Source organism: Pristiophorus japonicus, chromosome 32 (genome assembly GCF_044704955.1).
Source record: "Pristiophorus japonicus isolate sPriJap1 chromosome 32, sPriJap1.hap1, whole genome shotgun sequence".
NCBI lineage: Eukaryota > Metazoa > Chordata > Chondrichthyes > Pristiophoridae > Pristiophorus > Pristiophorus japonicus.
The window spans coordinates 5,627,320-5,648,473 of record NC_092008.1 but is presented as its reverse complement, the minus strand read 5'-3'; positions in this window follow the sequence as shown (position 1 = coordinate 5,648,473).

Genomic DNA, 21,154 nt, shown 5'->3' with positions numbered 1-21,154 from the left:
TGGGGACAGGGCTATGGAGAGAGAGCAGGGCAGTGGGCTTAATTTGGGGATTGATACAGGGCTATGGGGAGAGCGCGGGGCAGTGGGATTCGTTTGGGATTGATACAGGGCTATGGGATTGGTTTAGGGGTTGATACAGGGCTATGGGGAAAGTGCCGTGCAGTGTGATTAGTTTGGTGATTAAACCAGGGCTCTGGGGAGAGAGCGGGGCAGTGAGATTCATTTGGAATTGATACAAGGTTATGGGTAGAAAGCGGGGCAGTGGGATTAGTTGCAGATTGGCAGGGCGACAGGGAGACATCAGGGCAGTGGGATAAGTTTGGAGATTGACACAGGGCCATGGGAGAGAATGGGGCAGTGTGATTAGTTTTGGGATTGTTACAGGGCCATGGTTAGAGAGCGGGGCAGTGAGATTAACTTGTGGATTGACACTGGGCTGTGGGGAAAGAGCGGGGCAGTGGATTAGTTTGGGGATTGTTACAGAGCTATGGGGAGAGAGTGGGGCAGTGTGATTAGTTTTGGGATTGTTACAGGGCTATGGAGAGAGAGCTGGGCAGTGGGAGTCGTTTGGAATTGATACAGATCTATGGGTAGAGAGCGGGGAAGTGGGATTAGTTTGGGGACAGGGCTATGGAGACAGCGGGGCAGTGGGATTAATTTGGGGATTGATACAGGGCTATGGGGAAAGAGCAGAGCATTATGAGTAGTTTGGGGATTGACACAGAGCTGTGGGGAGAGTGCGGGGCAGTGAGATTAATTTAGAGATTTAGACGGCTATGGGGAGAGAGCGGGGCAGTGGGATTAGTTTGGGTACAGGACTATGGGGAGAGAGCGGGGCAGTGGGATTAGTTTGGGGACAGGGCTGTGAAGAGAGAGCGGTGCAGTGGGATTAGTTTGGGGACAGGGCTATGGAGAGAGAGCGGGGCAGGGGGCTTAATTTCGCGATTGATACAGGGTTATGGGAAGAGAGCGGGGCAGTGGGATTAGTTTGGGGACAGGGTTATTAAGAGAGAGCGGGGCAGTGGGATTAGTTTGGGGACATGGCTATGGAGAGAGAGCGGGGCAAGAGGCAAACTTTCGCGATTGATACAGGGTTATGGGAAGAGAGCGGGGCAGTGGGATTAGTTTGGGGTCAGGGCGATGGAGAGAGAGCGGGGCAGTGGGATTAGTTTGGTATGATACAGGGCTATGGCTAGTGAGCGGAACAGTGGGATTAGTTTGTGGATTGATATAGGACCATGGGGAGAGAGCGGGGCAGTGGGATTAGTTTGGGATTGATACATGGCTATGGATAGCGAGCGGGGCAGTGGGATTAGTTTGGAATTGATACAGGGCTATGGGTAGAGAGCGGGGCAGTGGGATTAGTTTGTAATTGATACAGGGCTATGGGTAGAGATCGGGGCAGTGGGATTAGTTTGGGGATTGATACAGGACTACGGGGAGTGAGCGGGGCAGTGGGATTAATTTGAATATTTAGACGGCTATGGGGAGAGAGCGGGGCAGTGGGATCAGTTTGGGATTGAAAGAGGGCTATGTGGAGAGAGCGGGGCTGTGGGATTAATTTGGGGATTGATACAGGGCTATGGGGAGAGAGCGCTGTATTGGGAATAGTTGGAGATTGACAGGGCTACAGGGAGACAGCAGAGCAGTGGGATTAGTTTGGGGATTGACACAGAGCCATGGGAGAGACTAGGGCAGTGAGATTAGTTTGGAGATTGTTACAGGGCGTTGGGGAGAGGCAGGCAGTGGGATTAGTTTCGGATTGATAAGGCTATGGGATTGGATTAGGGGTTGATACAGGGATATGGGGAAAGAGCGGGGCAGTGGGATTCGTTTGGGGACAGGGCTATGGAGAAAGAGCGAGGCAGTTGGATTAGTTTGGGAATGTTACAGGGCTATGGGGAGAGCGCGGGGCAGTGGGATTCATTTGGAATTGATACATGGCTATGGGTGGAAAGCGGGGCAGTGGGATTAGTTGGGGATTGACAGTGCTACAGGGAGACAGCAGCGCAGTGGGATTAGTTTGGGGATTGACACAGGGCCATGGGCGAGTGCCGGGCAGTGTGATTAGTTTTGGGATGGTTATAGGGCTATGAGGAGAGAGCGGGCCAGTGGGATTATTTTGAGGATTGATACAGGGCATTGGGGAGAGAGTGGGGCAGTGGGATTAGTTTGGGGATTGTAGCTGGGCTATGGGGAGAGGCAGGCAGTAGAATTAGTTTGGGATTGATACAGGGCTATGGGATTGGTTTATGAGTTGATACCGGGCTATGGGTAAGAGCGAGGCAGTGGGATTAGTTTGGGGACAGGGCTATGGAGAAAGAGCGGGGCAGTGGGATTAGTTTGGGGATAGGGCTATGGAGAGAGAGCGGGCAGTGTGATTACTTTGGGATTGATACAGGACTGTGGGATGGGTTTAGGGTTTGATACACGGCTATGAGGAAAGAGCGGGGCAGTGGGATTAGTTTGGGGATTGATATAGGACCATGGGGAGAGAGCAGGGCAGTGGGATTAGTTTGGGGACACGGCTATGGTGAGAGAGCGGGGCAGTGGGCATTCGTTTGGGGACAGGACTATGGAGAGAGAGCGGGTCAGAGGGTTTGATTTTGGGATAGATACAGGGCTATGGGGAGAGAGCGGGGCAGTGGGATTAGTTTGGGGATTGATACAAGGCTATGGAGAGAGAGCGGGGCAGTGGGATTAATTTGGAGATTGATGCAGCGATATGGAGACAGAGCGGGGCAGTGGGATTAGTTTGCGGATTGATACAGGGCTATGGGGAGAGAGTGGGGCAGTGGGATTAGTTGGGAATTGATACAGGGATATGGGGAGAGAGCGGGGCAGTGGGATCAGTGGGGGATTGACAAGGCTACAGGAGAGAGCAGGGCAGTGCGATTAGTTTGGGGATTGACAGAGGGCCATAGGAGAGAGTGGGGCAGAGGGTTTATTTTGGGATTGATACAGGGCTATGGGGAAAGAGCAGAGCAGTGGGAGTAGTTTGGGGATTGACACAGGGCCATAGGAGAGAGTGGGCAGAGTGTTTATTTTGGGATTGATACAGGGCTATGGAGAGAGAGCGGGGCAGTGGGATTAGGTTGGGGACAAGGCTATGGAGAGAGCGGGGCATTGGGATTAGTTTGGGGATTGTTGCAGGGCTATGGGGAGAGGAAGCCAGTGGGATTAGTTTGGGATTGATACAGGGCTATGGGTAGAGAGCGGGGCACTAGGATTATTTTGGGGATTTAGACGGCTATGGGGAGCGAGCAGGGCAGTTGGATCAGTTTGGGGATTGATACAGGGCTATGGGGAGAGAGCGGGGCAGTTGGATTAATTTGGATTGATACAGGGTTATGGATAGCGAGCGGGGCAGTGGGATTAGTTTGGAATTGATACAGGGCTATGGGGAGAGAGCGGGGCAGTGTGTTTAATTTGGGGATTGATACAGGGCTATGGAGAGAGAGCGGGGCAGTGGGATTACTTTGGGGTTTGATACAGGGCTATGGGGAGAGAGCGGTGCAGTGGGATTATTTGGAGATTCAAAGGGCTGCAGGGAGACAGCAGGCAGTGGGATTAGTTTAGGGATTGACACGGGGCCATGGGAGAGACTGGGGTAGTGGGATTAGTTTGGGGATTGTTACAGGGCTATGGGGAGAGGCAGGCAGTGGGATTAGTTTGGGAATGATACAGGGCTATGGGATTGGTTTAGGGGTTGATACAGGGTTATGGGGAAAGAGCGGGGCAATGGGATTAGTTTGGGGACAGGGCTATGGAGAAAGAGCGGGTTAGTGGGATTAGTTTGGTGACAGGGCTATGGTGAGAGAGCGGGGCACGGGGCTTAATTTGGGGATTGATACAGGGCTATGGGGAGAGAGCGGGGCAGTGGGATTCGTTTCGGATTGATACAGGGCTATGGGATTGGTTTAGGGGTTGATACAGGGCTATGGGGAAAGTGTGGGGCAGTTGGATTAGTTTGGGATTGTTACAGGGCTATGGGGAGAGAGCGGGGCAGTGGGATTCATTTGGAATTGATACAGAGCTATGGGTAGAAAGCGGGGCAGTGGGATTAGTTGGGGATTGACAGGGCTACAGGGAGACAGCAGGGCAATGGGATTAGTTTGGGGATTGACACAGGGCCATGGGCGAGAGCCGGTCAGTGTGATTAGTTTTGGGATGGTTATAGGGCTTTGAGGAGAGAGCGGGGCAGTGGGATTAGTTTGAGGATTGATACAGGGCAATGGGGAGAGAGTGGGACAGTGGGATTAGTTTGGGGACTTTAGCAGGGCTATGGGGAGAGGCAGGCAGTGGGATTAGTTTGGGATTGAAACAGGTCTATGGGATTGGTTTATGAGATGATACCGGGCTATGCGGTAAGAGCGGGGCAGTGGGATTAGTTTGGGGACAGGGCTATGGATAAAGAGCGGGGAAGTGGTATTAGTTTGGGGATAGGGCTATGGGGAGAGGGCGGGGCAGTGTGAGGAGTTTGGGATTGATACAGGGCTATGGGATTGGTTTAGGGGTTGATACACGGCTATGGGGAAAGAGCGGGGTAGTGGGATTAGTTTGGGAATTGATATAGGACCATGGGGAGCGAGCAGGGCAGTGGGATTAGTTTGGGGACACGGCTATGGTGAGAGAGCGGGGCAGTGGGTATTCGTTTGGGGACAGGATTATGGAGAGAGAGCGGGTCAGAGGGTTTAATTTGGGGATTGATACAGTGCTATGGGGAGAGAGCGGGGCAGTGGGATTAGTTTGGGGATTGATACAAGGCTATGGAGAGAGAGCGGGGCAGTGAGATTAATTTTTGGATTGATGCAGGTATATGGAGAAAGAGCGGGGCAGTGGGATTAGTTTGGGGATTGATACAGGGCTATAGGGAAAGAGCGAGGCAGTTGGATTAGATTGGGGATTGACACAGGGCTATGGGGAGAGAGTGGGGCAGTGAGATTAGTTGGGAATTGATACAGGACTATGGAGAGAGAGCGGGGTAGTGGGATTAGATTGGGGATTGATACAGGGCTATGGGGAGAGAGCGAGGCAGTGGGATTTGTTGGGGATTGATACAGGGATATGGGGAAAGAGCGGGGTCGTGGGTTTTGTTTGGGGAATGATAAAGGCTATGGGGAGAGAGCGGGGCAGAGGGATTAGTTTGGGGCAGGGATATGGGGAGAGCGCGGGGCAGTGGGATTAGTTTGGGGACTGGGCTATGGAGAGAGAGCGGGGCAGAGGGATTAATTTGGGGATAGATACAGAGCTATGGAGAGAGATCGGGGCAGTGGGATTAATTTGGGGATTGATACAGTGAGATGGGTAAAGAGCAGGGCAGTGGGATTAGTTTGGGGAATGTTAGAAGGCTATGGGGAGAGAGCGGGGCAGAGGGATTAGTTTGGGACTGGGCTATGGAGAGAGAGCAGGGCAGGGGGCTTAATTTGGGGATTGATACAGGGCTATGGGGAGAGCGCGGGGCAGTGGGATTCGTTTGGGATTGATACAGGGCTATGGGATTGGTTTAGGGGTTGATACAGGGCTATGGGAAAAGTGCCGTGCAGTGTGATTAGTTTGGGGATTGATGCAGCGCTATGGGGAGAGAGCGGGGCAGTGGGATTAGTGGGGGATTGACAAGGCTACAGGAGACAGCAGGGCAGTGCGATTCGTTTGGGGATTGACACAGGGCCATGGGAGAGAGCGGGGCAGAGGGTTTATTTTGGGGATTGATACAGGGCTATGGGGAAAGAGCGGAGCAGTGGGAGTAGTTTGACGATTGACACAGAGCTGTGGAGAGAGTGCGGGGTACTGAGATTAATTTGGCGATTTAGACGGCTATGGGGAGAGAGCGGGGCATGGGATTAGTTTGGGTACAGGACTATGGGGAGAGAGCGGGGCAGTGGGATTAGTTTGGGAACAGGGCTATGGAGAGAGAGCGGGGCAGTGGGATTAGTTTGGGAACAGGGCTATGGAGAGAGAGCGGGGCAGTGGGATTAGTTTGTGATGGATACAGGGCTATGGCTAGTGAGCGGGGCAGTGGGATTAGTTTGGGGATTGATATTGGACCATGGGGAGAGAGCGGGGCAGTGGGATTAGTTTGGGATTGATACAGGGCTATGGATAGCGAGCGGGATAGTAGGATTAGTTTGGAATTGATTCAGGGCTATGGGTCGAGAGCGGGGCAGTGGGATTAGTTTCGAATTGATACAGGGCTATGGGTAGAGAGCGGGGCAGTGGGATTAGTTTGGGGATTGATACAGGGCTATGGGATGACAGCGGGGCAGTGGGATTAATTTGGGATTGATACAGGGCTATGGGATTGGTTTAGGGGTTGATACACGGCTATGGGGAAAGAGCGGGGCAGTGGGATTAGTTTGGGGCTTGATATAGGACCATGGGGAGCGAGCAGGGCAGTGGGATTAGTTTGGGGACACGGCTATGGTGAGAGAGCGGGGCAGTGGGTATTCGTTTGGGGACAGGATTATGGAGAGAGAGCGGGTCAGAGGGTTTAATTTGGGGATTGATACAGGACTATGGGGAGAGAGCGGGGCAGTGGGATTAGTTTGGGGATTGATACAAGGCTATGGAGAGAGAGCGGGGCAGTGGGATTAATTTGGGGATTGATGCAGGGATATGGAGAAAGAGCGGGGCAGTGGGATTAGTTTGGGGATTGATACAAGTCTATGGGGAAAGAGCGGGGCAGTGGGATTAGATTGGGGATTGATACAGGGCTATGGGGAGAGAGTGGGGCAGTGAGATTACTTGGGAATTGATACAGGACTATGGAGAGAGAGCGGGGCAGTGGGATTAATTTGGGGATTGATGCAGGGATATGGAGAAAGAGCGGGGCAGTGGGATTAGTTTGGGGATTGATGCAGGGCTATGGGGAAAGAGCGAGGCAGTTGGATTAGATTGGGGATTGATACAGGGCTATGGGGAGAGAGTAGGGCAGTGAGATTAGTTGGGAATTGATACAGGACTATGGAGAGAGAGCGGGGTAGTGGGATTAGATTGGGGATTAATACAGGGCTATGGGGAAAGAGCGGGGCAGTGGGATCTGTTGGGGATTGATACAGGGATATGGGGGAAAGAGCGGGGTCGTGGGTTTTGTTTGGGGAATGATACAAGGCTATGTGGAGAGAGCGGGGCAGAGGGATTAGTTTGGGGCAGGGATATGGGGAGAGAGCGGGGCAGTGGGATTAGTTTGGGGACTGGGCTATGGAGAGATAGCGGGGCAGTGGGATTAATTTGGGGATAGATACAGGGCTATGGAGAGAGAGCGGGGCAGTGGGATTAATTTGGGGATTGATACAGTGAGATGGGGAAAGAGCGGGGCAATGGGATTAGTTTGGGGAATGTTACAAGGTTATGGGGAGAGAGCGGGGCAGAGGGATTAGTTTGGGGCAGGGATATGGGGAGAGAGCGGGGCAGTGAGATTGGTTTGGGGACTGGGCTATGGAGAGAGAGCAGGGCAGGGGGCTTAATTTGGGGATTGATACAGGGCTATGGGGAGAGCGCGGGGCAGTGGGATTCGTTTGGGATTGATACAGGGCTATGGGATTGGTTTAGGGGTTGATACAGGGCTATGGGGAAAGTGCCGTGCAGTGTGATTAGTTTGGGAATTGATGCAGCGCTATGGGGAGAGAGCGGGGCAGTGGGATTAGTGGGGGATTGACAAGGCTACAGGAGACAGCAGGGTAGTGCGATTCGTTTGGGGATTGACACAGGGCCATGGGAGAGAGCGGGGCAGAGGGTTTATTTTGGGATTGATACAGGGCTATGGGGAAAGAGCGGAGCAGTGGGAGTAATTTGACGATTGACACAGAGCTGTGGGGAGAGTGCAGGGTACTGAGATTAATTTGGCGATTTAGACGGCTATGGGGAGAGAGCGGGGCATGGGATTAGTTTGGGTACAGGACTATGGGGAGAGAGCGGGGCAGTGGGATTAGTTTGGGAACAGGGCTATGGAGAGAGAGCGGGGCAGTGGGATTAGTTTGGGGACAGGGTTATGGAGAGAGAGCGGGGCAGGGAGCTTAATTTCGGGGTTGATACAGGGTTATGGGAAGAGAGCGGAGCAGTGGGATTAGTTTGGGGAAAGGGCTATGGAGAGAGAGCTGGGCAGTGGGATTAGTTTGTGATGGATACAGGGCTATGGCTAGTGAGCGGGGTAGTGGGATTAGTTTGGGGATTGATATTGGACCATGGGGAGAGAGCGGGGCAGTGGGATTAGTTTGGGATTGATACAGGGCTATGGATAGCGAGCGGGATAGTGGGATTCGTTTGGAATTGATTCAGGGCTATGGGAAGACAGCGGGGCAGTGGGATTAATTTGGGATTGATACAGGGCTATGGGATTGGTTTAGGGGTTGAAACACGGCTATGGGGAAAGAGCGGGGCAGTGGGGTTAGTTTGGGGCTTGATATAGGACCATGGGGCGCGAGCAGGGCAGTGGGATTCGTTTGGGGACACGGCTATGGTGAGAGAGCGGGGCAGTGGGTATTCGTTTGGGGACAGCATTATGGAGAGAGAGCGGGTCAGAGGGTTTAATTTGGGGATTGATACAGGGCTATGGGGAGAGAGCGGGGCAGTGGGATTAGTTTGGGGATTGATACAAGGCTATCGAGAGAGAGCGGGGCAGTGGGATTAATTTGGGGATTGATGCAGGGATATGGAGAAAGAGCGGGGCAGTGGGATTAGATTGGGGATTGATACAGGGCTATGGGGAGAGAGTGGGGCAGTGAGATTACTTGGGAATTGATACAGGACAATGGAGAGAGAGCGGGGCAGTGGGATTAGATTGGGGATTGATACAGGGCTATGGGGAGAGAGCGGGGCAGTGGGATTTGTTGGGGATTGATATAGGGATATGGGGAAAGAGCGGGGTCGTGGGTTTTGTTTGGGGAATGATACAAGACTATGGGGAGAGAGCGGGGCAGAGGGTTTAGTTTGGGGCAGGGATATGGGGAGAGAGCGGGGCAGTGGGATTAGTTTGGGGACAGGGCTATGGAGAGAGAGCGGGGCAGTGGGATTAATTTGGGAATTGATACAGTGATATGGAGAGAGAGCGGGGCAGTGGGATTAATTTGGTGATTGATACTGGGATATGGGGAAAGAGCACGGCAGTGGGATGAGTTTGGGGATTGATGCAGGGCTATGTGGAGAGAGCGGGGCAGTGGGATTAGTGGGGGATTGACAAGGCTACAGGAGACAGCAGGGCAGTGCGATTCGTTTGGGGATTGACACAGGGCCATGGGAGAGAGCGGGGCAGAGGGTTTATTTTGGGATTGATACAGGGCTATGGGGAAAGAGCGGAGCAGTGGGAGTAGTTTGACGATTGACACAGAGCTGCGGGGAGAGTGCGGGTTAGTGAGATTAATTTGGAGATTTAGACGGCTATGGGGAGAGCGCGGGGCAGTGGGATTAGTTTGGGGACAGTGCTATCGAGAGAGCGGGGCATCTGGATTAATTTGGGGATTGATACAGTGCTATGGGGAAAGAGCGGAGCAGTGGGAGTAGTTTGGGGATTGACACAGAGCTGTGGGGAGAGTGCGGGGCAGTGAGATTAATTTGGAGATTTAGACGGCTATGGGGAGAGAGCGGGGCTGTGGGATTAGTTTGGGTAGAGGACTATGGGGAGAGAGCGGGGCAGTGGGATTAGTTTGGGAACAGGGCTATGGAGAGAGAGCGTGGCAGTGGGATTAGTTTGGGGACAGGGCTGTGGAGAGAGAGCGGGGCAGGGAGCTTAATTTCGGGATTGTTACAGGGTTATGGGAAGAGAGCGGAGCAGTGGGAATATTTTGGGGAAAGGGCTATGGAGAGAGAGCGGGGCAGTGGGATTAGTTTGGGATGGATACATGGCTATGGCTAGTGAGCGGGGCAGTGGGATTAGTTTGGGGATTGATATTGGACCATGGGGAGAGAGCGGGGCAGTGGGATTAGTTTGGGATTGAAACAGGGCTATGGATAGCGAGCGGGATAGCGGGATTAGTTTGGAATTGATTCAGGGTTATGGGTCGAGAGCGGGACAGTGGGATTAGTTTGGAATTGATACAGGGCTATGGGTAGAGAGCGGGGCAGTGGGATTAGTTTGGGGATTGATACAGGGCTATGGGAAGACAGCGGGGCAGAGGGATTAATTTGGATATTTAGACGGCTATGGGGAGCGAGCAGGGCAGTGGGATTAGTTTGGGGATCGATATAGGGGTATGCGGAGAGAGCGGGGCAGTGGGATTAGTTTGGGATTGAAAGAGGGCGATGTGGAGAGAGCGGGGCAGTGGGATTAGTTTGGGGATTGATACAGGGCTATGGGGAGAGAGCGGTGTATTGGGAATAGTTGGAGATTGACAGGGCTACAGGGAGACAGCAGAGCAGTGGGATTAGTTTGGGGATTGATACAGATTCACGGGAGAGACTGGGGCAGTGGGATTAGTTTGGAGATTGTTACAGGGCTTTGGGGAGAGGCAGGCAGTGGGTTTAGTTTGGGATTGATAAGGGCTATGGGATTGGATTAGGGGTTGATACAGGGATATGGGGAAAGAGCGGGGTCGTGGGTTTTGTTTGGGGAATGATACAAGACTATGGGGAGAGAGCGGGGCAGTGGGATTAGTTTGGGGACAGGGCTATGGAGAAAGAGGGGGTCAGTGGGATTAGTTTGGGGACAGGGCTATGGAGAGAGAGCGGGACAGGGGGCTTAATTTGGGGATTGATACAGGGCTATGGGGAGAGAGCGGGGCAATGGGATTAGTTTCGGATTGATACAGGGCTATGGGATTGGTTTAGGGGTTGATACAGGGCTATGGGGAAAGTGCGGGGCAGTTGGATTAGTTTGGGATTGTAACAGGGCTATGGGGAGAGAGCGGGGCAGTGGGATTCATTTGGAATTGATTCAGGGCTATGGGTAGAAAGCGGGGCAGTGGGATTAGTTGGGGATTGGCTGGGCTACAGGGAGACAGCAGGGCAGTGGGATTAGTTTGGGGATTGACACAGGGCCATGGGCGAGTGCCGGGCAGTGTGATTAGTTTTGGGATGGTTATAGGGCTATGAGGAGAGAGCGGGCCAGTGGGATTAGTTTCAGGATTGATACAGGGCAATGGGTAGAGAGTGCGGCAGTGGGATTAGTTTGGGGATTGTAGCAGGGCTATGGGGAGAGGCAGGCAGTGGGATTAGTTTGGGATTGATACAGGGCTATGGGATTGGTTTATGAGTTGATACCATGCTATGGGGTAAGAGCGGGGCAGTGGGATTAGTTTGGGGACAGGGCTATGGAGAAAGAGCGGGGCAGTGGGATTAGTTTGGGGATAGGGCTATGGGGAGAGAGCGGGGCAGCGTGGTTAGTTTGGGATTGATACAGGGCTATGGGCTTGGTTTAGTGGTTAATACACGCCTATGGGGAAAGAGCGGGGCAGTGGGATTAGTTTGGGGATTGATATAGGACCATGGGGAGCGAGCAGGGCAGTGGGATTAGTTTCGGGACACGGCTATGGTGAGAGAGCGGGGCAGTGGGTATTCGTTTGGGGACAGGACTATGGAGAGAGAGCGGGTCAGAGAGTTTAATTTGGGGATTGATACAGGGCTATGGGGAGAGAGCGGGGCAGTGGGATTAGTTTGGGGATTGATACAAGGCTATGGAGAGAGAGCGGGGCAGTGGGATTAGTTTGGGGATTGATACAGGTCTATGGGCAGAGCGTGGGCTAGTGGGATTAGTTGGGAATTGATACAGGGATATGGGGAAAGAGCGTGGCAGTGGGATTAGGGGATTGATACAGGGCTATGGGGAGAGAGCGGGGCAGTGGGATTTGTTGGGGATTGATACAGGGATATGGGGAAAGAGCGGGGCAGTGGTATTAGTTTGGGGAATGATACAAGGCTATGGGGAGACAGCGGGGCAGAGGGATTAGTTTGGGGCAGGGATATGGAGAGAGAGCGAGCAAGTGGGATTAGTTTGGGGACTGGGCTATGGAGCGAGAGCGGGCAGTGGGATTAATTTGGGGATAGATACGGGGCTATGGAGAGAGAGCGGGGCAGTGGGATTAATTTGGGGTTTGATACAGGGATATGGGGATACATCACGGCAGTGGGATTAGTTTGGGGATTGATGCAGGGCTATGGGGAGAGAGCGGGTCAGTGGGATTAGTGGATGATTGACAAGGCTACAGGAGACAGCAGGGCAGTGCGATTAGTTTGGGGATTGACACAGGGCCATGGGAGAGAGCGGGCAGAGGGTTTATTTTGGGATTGATACAGGGCTATGAGGAAAGAGCGGAGGAGTGGGAGTATTTTGACGATTGACACAGAGCTGTGGGGAGAGTGCAGGGCAGTGAGATTAATTTGGAGATTTATACGGCTATGGGGAGAGAGCGGGGCAGTGGGATTAGTTTGGGTACAGGACTATGGGGAGAGAGCGGGGCATTAGGATTAGATTGGGGACAGGGCTATGGAGAGAGCGGGAAGTGGGATTAGTTTGGGGATAGGGCTATGGAGAGAGAGCGGGGCAGGGGGTTTAATTTCGGGATTGATACAGGGATATGGGAAGAGAGCGGGGCTGTGGGATTAGTTTGGGGACAGGGCTATGGAGAGAGAGCGGGGCAGTGGGATTAATTTGGGGATTGACACAGGGCTATGGAGAGAGAGCGGGGCAGTGGGATTAATTTGAGGATTGACACAGGGCTATGGGGAGAGAGCGGGGCAGTGGGATTAGTTTGGGATTGACAAGGCTACAGGAGACAGCAGGGCAGTGGGATTAGTTAGGGGATTGACACAGGGCCATGGGAGAGAGCGGGGCAGTGGGATTAGTTTGGGGATTTATCGGCCTTCAATCCCATCAATTTCCCTAACACAATTTCCCACCGAAAAAGGAGATCCTTCAGTTCCTCCTTCTCACTTGACACTCGGTCCCCTGGTACTTCCGGAAGCTTATTTGTGTCTTCCTTCGAGAAGACAGAACCAAAGTATTTCTTCAATTCGTCTGCCATTACTTTGTTCCCCATTATAAATTGACCTGCATCCGACTGCAAGGGACCTCCGTTTGTCTTCACTAATCTTTTTCTCTTCACATATCTATAGAAGTTTCTGCTGTCAGCTTTTATGTTCCCTGCAAGATTCTTCTCGTACTCTATTTTCCCCCTCTTAATTAAACCCTTTGTCCTCCTCTGCTGAATTTTAAATTTCTCCCAGTCCTCAGGTGTGTTGCTTTTTTTGGCCAATTTCCATGCTTCTTTCTTGGATTTAATACTTTCCTTAATTTCCCTTGTTAGCCACGGTTGAGCCACCTTCTCCGTTTTATTTTTACTCCAGACAGTGATGTACAATTGCTGAAGTTCATCCATGTGATCTTTAAACGTTTGCCATTGCCTATCCACCGTCAACCCGTTAAGTATCATGTGCCAGTCTATTCAAGCTAGTTCACGCCTCAAACCATCGAAGTTACCTTTCCATAAGTTCAGGACCCTAGTTTATGAATTAACTGTGTCACTCCCCATCTCAATGAAGAATTGTACCATATTATGGTCACTCTTCCCCAAGGTGCCTCGCAAAAAAGATTGCTAATTAGTCCTTTCTCATTACACATCACCCAGTCGAGGATGGCCAGATCTCTCGTTGGTTCCTCGACATCTTGGTATAGAAAACCATCCCTAATACACTCCAGGAAATCCTCCTCGACCATATTGCTACCAGTTTGGTTCGCCGAATCAATATGTGGATTAAAGTCACCCATGATAACTGCTGTACCTTTATTCCATGCATCCCAAATTTCTTGCTTGATGCTGTCCCCAACCTCACTACTATTGTTTGGTTGTCTGCACACAATTCCCACGAGCGTTTCCTGCCCCTTGGTATTCCGTAGCTCCACCCATACCGAATCCACATCACATCATCCAAGCTAATGTCCTTTCTTACTGTTGCATTAATTTCCTCTTTAACCAGCATTGCCACTCCACCTCCTTTTCCTTTCTGTCCATCCTTCCTAAATGTTGAATACCCCTGGATGTTGAGTTCCCAGCCTTGGTCACCCTGGAGCCATGTCTCCGTGATCCCAATTGCATCATACCCGTTTACTGCTCTTTGCACAGTTAATTCGTCCACCTTATTCCAAATACTCCTTGCATTGAGGCACAGAGCCTTCAGGCTTGTCTTTCTAACACACTTTGCCCCTTTAGAATTTTGCTAATAATGCGGCGCTTTGTGCTCTTTGCCTTAGGTTTCTCTGCCCTCCACTTTCACTTTTCTTCTTTCTATCTATTGCTACTGCCCCATTCTACATCCCCCTGTCTCCTTGCATCGGCTCCCATCCCCCTGCCATATCAGTTTAACTCTTCCCAAGAGCAGAATGAAAAACTCCCCCAGGACATTGGTTCTGGTCCTGCCCAGGTGCAGACTGGCCGGTTTATATTGGACCCACCTCCCCCAGAGCCGGTTCCAATGTCCCAGGAATTTGAATCCTCCCTTGTGCACCACTCCTCAAGCCACGTATTCATCTGAGTTGTCCTGCGATTCCTACTCTGACAAGCACGTGGCATTGGTGGAAATCCGGAGATTACTACTTTTGATGTCCTATTTTTTTAATTTAGCTCGAAGTTACTTAAATTCGACTTGTAGGACCTTATCCCACTTTTTACCTATATCGTTGGTACGTCTCTGCATCACAACAACTGGATGTTCACCATCACTTTTCAGAATGACCTGCACCAGCTCCGAGACATCCTTGACCCTTGCAGCAGGGAGGCAGCACACCATCCTAGAGTCTCGGTTGCAGCTGCAGAAACGTCTATCTATTCCCCGTACAATTAAATCCCCTATCACTATAGCTCTCCCACTCTTTTTCCTGCTCTCCTGTGCAGCAGTGCCACCCACGGTGCCATGAACTTGGCTGCTGCTGCCCTCCCCTGATGAGTCATCCCCCTCAACAGTACCAAAGCGTCGTATCTGTTTTGCAGGGGGATGACTACAGGGGACTCCTGCACTACTTTCCTTGCACTACTCTTCCTGTTGATCAGCCATTCCCTATCTGGCTGTGTCCCCTTTACCTGCATTAAGACCAACTCACAAAACGTGCTGATCACATCATTCTTAGCGTCGTGGATCCAGAGTTAATCAACCCGCAGCTCCAGTTCTGCAATGCAGTGCGTCAGGAGCTGCAGGCAGATGCACTTTGCGCACACGTAGTCATCAGCGACACCGGAAGTGTCCCTGATTTCCCACATAGTACAGGAGGAACATAAAACGTGGCAAAGCTCTCTTGCCATGACTTAACCCTGACGGTCCGCGTTGCAAAATTGGAGCTGAGGGTGGATTCACTCTGGAGCATCCACGATGCTGAGAATGACATGCGTAGCACGTGTACCGAGTTGGTCTGACCACAGGTGAAGGGTCCACAGCCAGTTAGGGAATGGAAGACCAGCAGGAAGAGCAGTGCAAGGAAGGTAGTGCAGGGGTTCCCTGCGGTCATCCCCCTGCAAAACTGATACACCGTTTTGAGTACTGTTGAGGGAGATGACTCATCAGGGGAGGGCAGCAGCAGCCAAGTTTATGGCAACATGGCTGGCTCTGCTGCAAAGGAAGGCAGGAAAAAGAGTGGGAGAGCGATAGTGATATGGGATTCGATTGTAAGAGGAACAGATAGGCATTTCTGCGGCCGCAACCGAGACTCCAGGATGGTATGTTGCCTCCCTGGTGCAAGGATCAAGGATGTCTCGGAGCGGGTGCAGGACATTCTGAAAAGGGAGGGTAAACAGCCAGTTATCATGGTGTACGTTGGTACCAACGATATAGGTTAAAAAAAGGGATGAGTTCCTACAACACGAATTTAAGGAGCTAGGAGCCAAATTAAAACGTAGGACCTCAAAAGTAGTAATCTCGGGATTGCTACCAGTGCCACGTGCTCGTCAGAGTAGGAATCGCAGGATAGTTCAGAAGAATATGTGGCTTGAGCAGTGGTGCAGTAGGGAGGGATTCAAATTCCTGGGACTTTGGAACCGGTTCTGAGGAAGGTGGGACCAGTACAAATCGGAGGGTCTGCACCTGGGCAGGACCGGAACCAATGTCCTAAGGGGAGTGTTTGCTAGTGCTGTTGGGGAGGAGTTAAATTGATATGGCAGGGAGATGGGAAGCAATGCAGGGAGACAGAGGGAAACAAAAAGGAGCCAAAAGCAAAAGACAGAAAGGAGATGAGTAAAAGTGGAGGGCAGAGAAACCCAAGGCAAAAAATAAAAAGGGCCACTGAATATAAAGGGGCTGCAGGAGGGGTCAAAACTAAAAATCATTGTTTAAAAACTAGGATTAAAACACTCTACCTAAACGCACGCAGCATTCGAAATAAATAAATGAGTTGACAGCACAAATCATTACAAGTGGGTATGATTTGATGGCCATTACAGAAACATGGTTGCAAGGTGGCCAAGACTGGGAATTAAACATACAGGGGTATCTGACGATTCGGAAAGATACACAAGAAGGGAAAGGAGGTAGGGTAGTTCTGTTAATAAAGGATGATATCAGGACAGTTGTGAGAGACGATATTGTCTCTAATGAACAAAATGTTGAATCATTGTGAGTGGAGATTAGAGATAATAAGGGGAAAAAGTCACTGGTGGGCGTAACTTCATGGCGGGGTGGGCAATAATCAAGGGAATAATGGACGCATGCTAAAAAGGAACGGCAATAGTCATGTGGGATTTTAATCTATATATCAATTGGTCAACTCAAATCGCACGGGGTCGCCTGGAGGAGGAATTCATAGAATACATATGGGATTGTTTCTCAGAATAGTATGTTGCAGAACCGACAAGGGAGCAAGCTGTCTTATATCTGGTCCTGTTTAATGAGACAGGAAAAATAAACGATCTCCAAGGAAAAGATCCTCTCCGAATGAGTGATCACAGTATGGTTGAATTTGTAATACAGATTGAGGGCGAGGAAGTTGTGTCAGAAACGAGCATAATATGCTTAAACAAAGGGGACTACAGTGGGATGAGGGCAGAGTTGGCTGAAGTAGACTGGAAACACAGACTAAATGGTGGCACAATTGAGGAACAGTGGAGGACTTTTAAGGAGCTCTTTCATAGTGTGCAGCAAAAATATATTCCAGTGAAAAAGAAGAGCGGTAAGAGAAGGAATAACCAGCCGTGGATAACCAAGGAAAAAAAGGAGAGTATCAAATTAAAAACAAATGCGGAGAAGGTGGCCAAGGTTAGTGGGAAACTAGAAGATTGGGAAAATTTTAAACAACAGCAAAGAATGACGAAAAAAGCAATAAAGAAAGGAAAGATAGTTTACAAAGGTAAACTTGTGCAAAACATAAAAACAGATAGTAAAATCTTTTACAGATATATGAAACGGAAAAGAGTGAATAAAGTAAATGTTGGTCCCTTAGAAGATGAGAAGGGGGATTTAATAATGGAAAAGGGTGAAATGGCTGAGACCTTAAACAATTATTTTGCTTCGGTCTTCACAGTGGAAGACACAAAAACCATACTAAAAAATTGTTGGTCACGGGAATGTGGGAAAGGAGGACCTTGAGACAATCACTATCACTAGAGGGGTAGTGCTGGACAGGCTAATGGGACTCAAGGTAGACAAGTCCCCTGATCCTGATGAAATGCATCCCAGGGTATTAAACGAGATGGCGGAAGTTATAGCCGATGCATTCATTATAATCTACCAAAATTCTGTGGACTCTGGGGAGGTACCAGCGGATTGGAAAGCAGCTAATATAACGCCTCTGTTTAAAAAAGGGGGCAGACAAAAGACAGGTAACAATAGGCCGGTTAGTTTGACATCTGTAGTGGGAACAATGCTTGCAACTATCATTAAGGATGAAATAGCGGGACATCTGGATAGGAATAGTGTAATCAAGCAGACGCAGCATGGATTCATGAAGGGGAAATCATGTTTAACTAATTTGCTGGAATTCTTTAAGGATATAACGAGCATGGTGGCTCGAGATGTACCGATGGATCTGGTGTATTTAGATTTCCAAAAGGCATTCGATAAGGTGCCACACAAAAGGTTACTGCAGAAGATAGAGGTACGCGGAGTCAGAGGAAATGTATTAGCATGGATAGAGAATTGGCTGGCGAACAGAAAGCAGAGAGTTGGGATAAATGGGTCCTTTTCTGGTTGGAAATCGGTGGTTAGTTGTGTGCCACATTGATCGGTGCTGGGACCACAATTGATTACAATATACATAGATGACCTGGAAGAGGGGACAGAGTGTAGTGTAACAACATTTGCAGATGATATAAAGATTAGTGGGAAAGCGGGTTGTGCAGAGGACACAGAGAGGCTGCAAAGAGATTTGGATAGGTTAAGCGAATGGGTTAAGGTTTGGCAGATGGAATACAATGTTGGAAAGTGTGAGGCCATCCACCTTGCGAAAAAAAACAGTAAAAGAGAATATTATTTCAAAGGGGAGAAATTACAACATGCTGAGGTGCAGAGGGACCTGGGGGTCCTTTTGAATGAATCCCAAAAGTTAGTTTGCAGGTGCAGCAAGTAATCAGGAAGGCGAATGGAATGTTGGCCTTCATTGCGAGAGGGATGGAGTACAAAAGCAGGGAGGTCCTGCTGCAACTGTATTGGATATTATTAAGGCCGCACCTGGAGTACTGCGTGCAGTTTTGGTCACCTTACTTAAGGAAGGATATATTGGCTTTGGAAGGGGTACAGAGACGATTCACGAGGCTGATTCCGGAGATGAGGCGGTTACCTTATGATGATAGATTGAGTAGACTGGGTCTTTACTCGTTGGAGTTCAGAAGGATGAGGGGTGATCTTATAGAAACATTTAAAATAATGAAAGGGATAGACAAGATCGAGGCAGAGAGGTTATTTCCACTGGTAGGGGAGACTAGAACTCGGGGGCACAGCCTCAAAATACGGGGGAGCCATTTTAAAACCGAGTTGAGAAGAAAATACTTCTCCCAGAGGGTTGTGAACCTGTGGAATTCTCTGCCCAAGGAAGCAGTTGAGGCTAGCTCATTGAATGTATTCAAGTCACAGAAAGATAGATTTTTAACCAATAAGGGATTTAAGGGTTATGGGGAGTGGGCAGGTAAGTGGAGTTGAGTCCACGTCCAGATCAGCAATGATCTTGTTGAATGGCTTAGCAGGCTCGAGGGGCTAGATAGCCTATTCCTGTTCCTAATTCTTATGTTCTTATGTTCTTATGTTCTAATAAACTTAAATTGGCAACAACAATGCAAAAGGTTATTTCCTGATAAAGAATAGAAAAATAAAATCTGCTTACCAATCACCAGACTATCACTTACCTCCTTGGTTGTGAAGTCACCTTTCCAAGTCTTTCGACTTCTTTTTTGCCTTCTCACCCTGCTGCAGCTGCACCAGCTGACCTTTATAGGCCTCCACACACTCGTGTCTTCGAAGCTGCTCGGACTGCCGCCTCCCGCCAACGTTGGGCCTTTATAGGCCTCCCCACGCTCGCCTCTCTGGCGCTGCTCTCCTTTCCATGCTGCTGATTAGATTCGGACAGAATCTAAGGCTTGAAAACCATTCCTTGTAACACAGGAACTTTGGTTTTTCCGGTACCCAGGATCCAATTTAACTCACTCATGGATCTATTTCCCGTGAGATTACTACCTCACAGTTATCCCTCCGTGCCATGTCGATTGTGCAACTTTTTATTCGCCCAGATACTCCATATTCCTGAATCTGCTATGTATGGGACTGACTGACTACAGATGACAGTCAACAAAGAAGACAATGAAAGACTTAATTATTCCCAGTAATGACTCGATCGCCAATTATGTTCGGTATGTGGGATCGTCAATCATATGTACGCTTAACCCAAATTTCAGGATTGAGGCATCAGATTAATACACTTTATTTGTCAAATAATTGATACAACTCTTTAATTGCAGTGTCCTTGTGAGTGGTACTGAAAGTTCTTCACCTGCAAAGGATTCACCTTGTATTGTAAACTTGTGGTCTAAACTGCTCATGCTAGTCTAATTTGACAAAGGCAAATCGTGCTTGACTAACTTGACGAATTTTCAAAAGACACTTGATGAAGTACCGCATAGCAGATTTGCTGGCAAAATTGAAGCCCACGGTATTAAAGGGACAGTGTCTGCATAGATTCTAAATCCACCGAGTGACAGAAAGCAGAGAGTAATGGTGAACTTTTGTTATTTGGACAGCGGTTAAGTCCCCGATGGTATCAGCTAGTTGGCGCTGTTGGGACCACTGCTCTTTGAGGATAATTAATAATGTCGTGGAATTGAGTACTCAGGACATAATATCAAAGTTTGCAAATGTCACAAAGTTGCGAATGTAGTAAAACGAGAGGAACATACCAGAAGTCATGAGGAGTGACTTCCACAGAAACATGGCAGTGGACATTTAAAGCAGAGTGAAGCATATTGTCGGTACAAATGATGAGAAGTAATATAAGCTAAATGGTTCAATTTACAAGGGGCTGGAGGAATTCGGGGACCTGTTACTTCACAGGTCCGAGAGGGTTTGGATAGATTTAATCATGAATGGTATCGGCATAGTCGTTATAGGAAAATATTTTCCACGAGCTGGAGGCTTGGTAACAAGCGGACACAGATTTGAATTCTTGACAAAAAATCTCGTGGGCAAATGAGGAGTTTTTTGTACACCTCGAATTATTATCGTGAATGCCGAGACTAAAAGGGTGGATAATCCGGCTTCAGTACCAACAGTCACGAAGGAATTGGATAAATATTTGATAGGTAAAATTATCAAAACTATGGGGCAAGACCAGCTGAGTGAGACAAATTGTATGTCTCGTTCAAAGAGCTGACAAATGTAGGATGGCCCGAATTACCGGCTTATGTGCTATGTAATCCTCCAAACTATTTTAGCACATGTCCGAACCTTATTGTCTTGAATATTCATGCGATCTAGATCGAAATCCCTGAAAGGATCGTGCGTATTGTGTATTTTATCAGGTTAATTATGTCCTTGTAGCATCATACTATTCTGTCAACCCGTGCTAACTACGTCAGTGTAATATGTGATTGTGTTAAACCTCGACGTCCCCACATCAGGTAACATTTCCTTTCTGCCACAGTGTCATCTATATTGAGCTAATTTTGTTTTCTACATGAGAAACCGTGGATATTCACCATGGCCTTCACCTGCTTCGCTCCTTTTCGTACATCATGTTGATTTCTGATGCTGCATTTTCTAC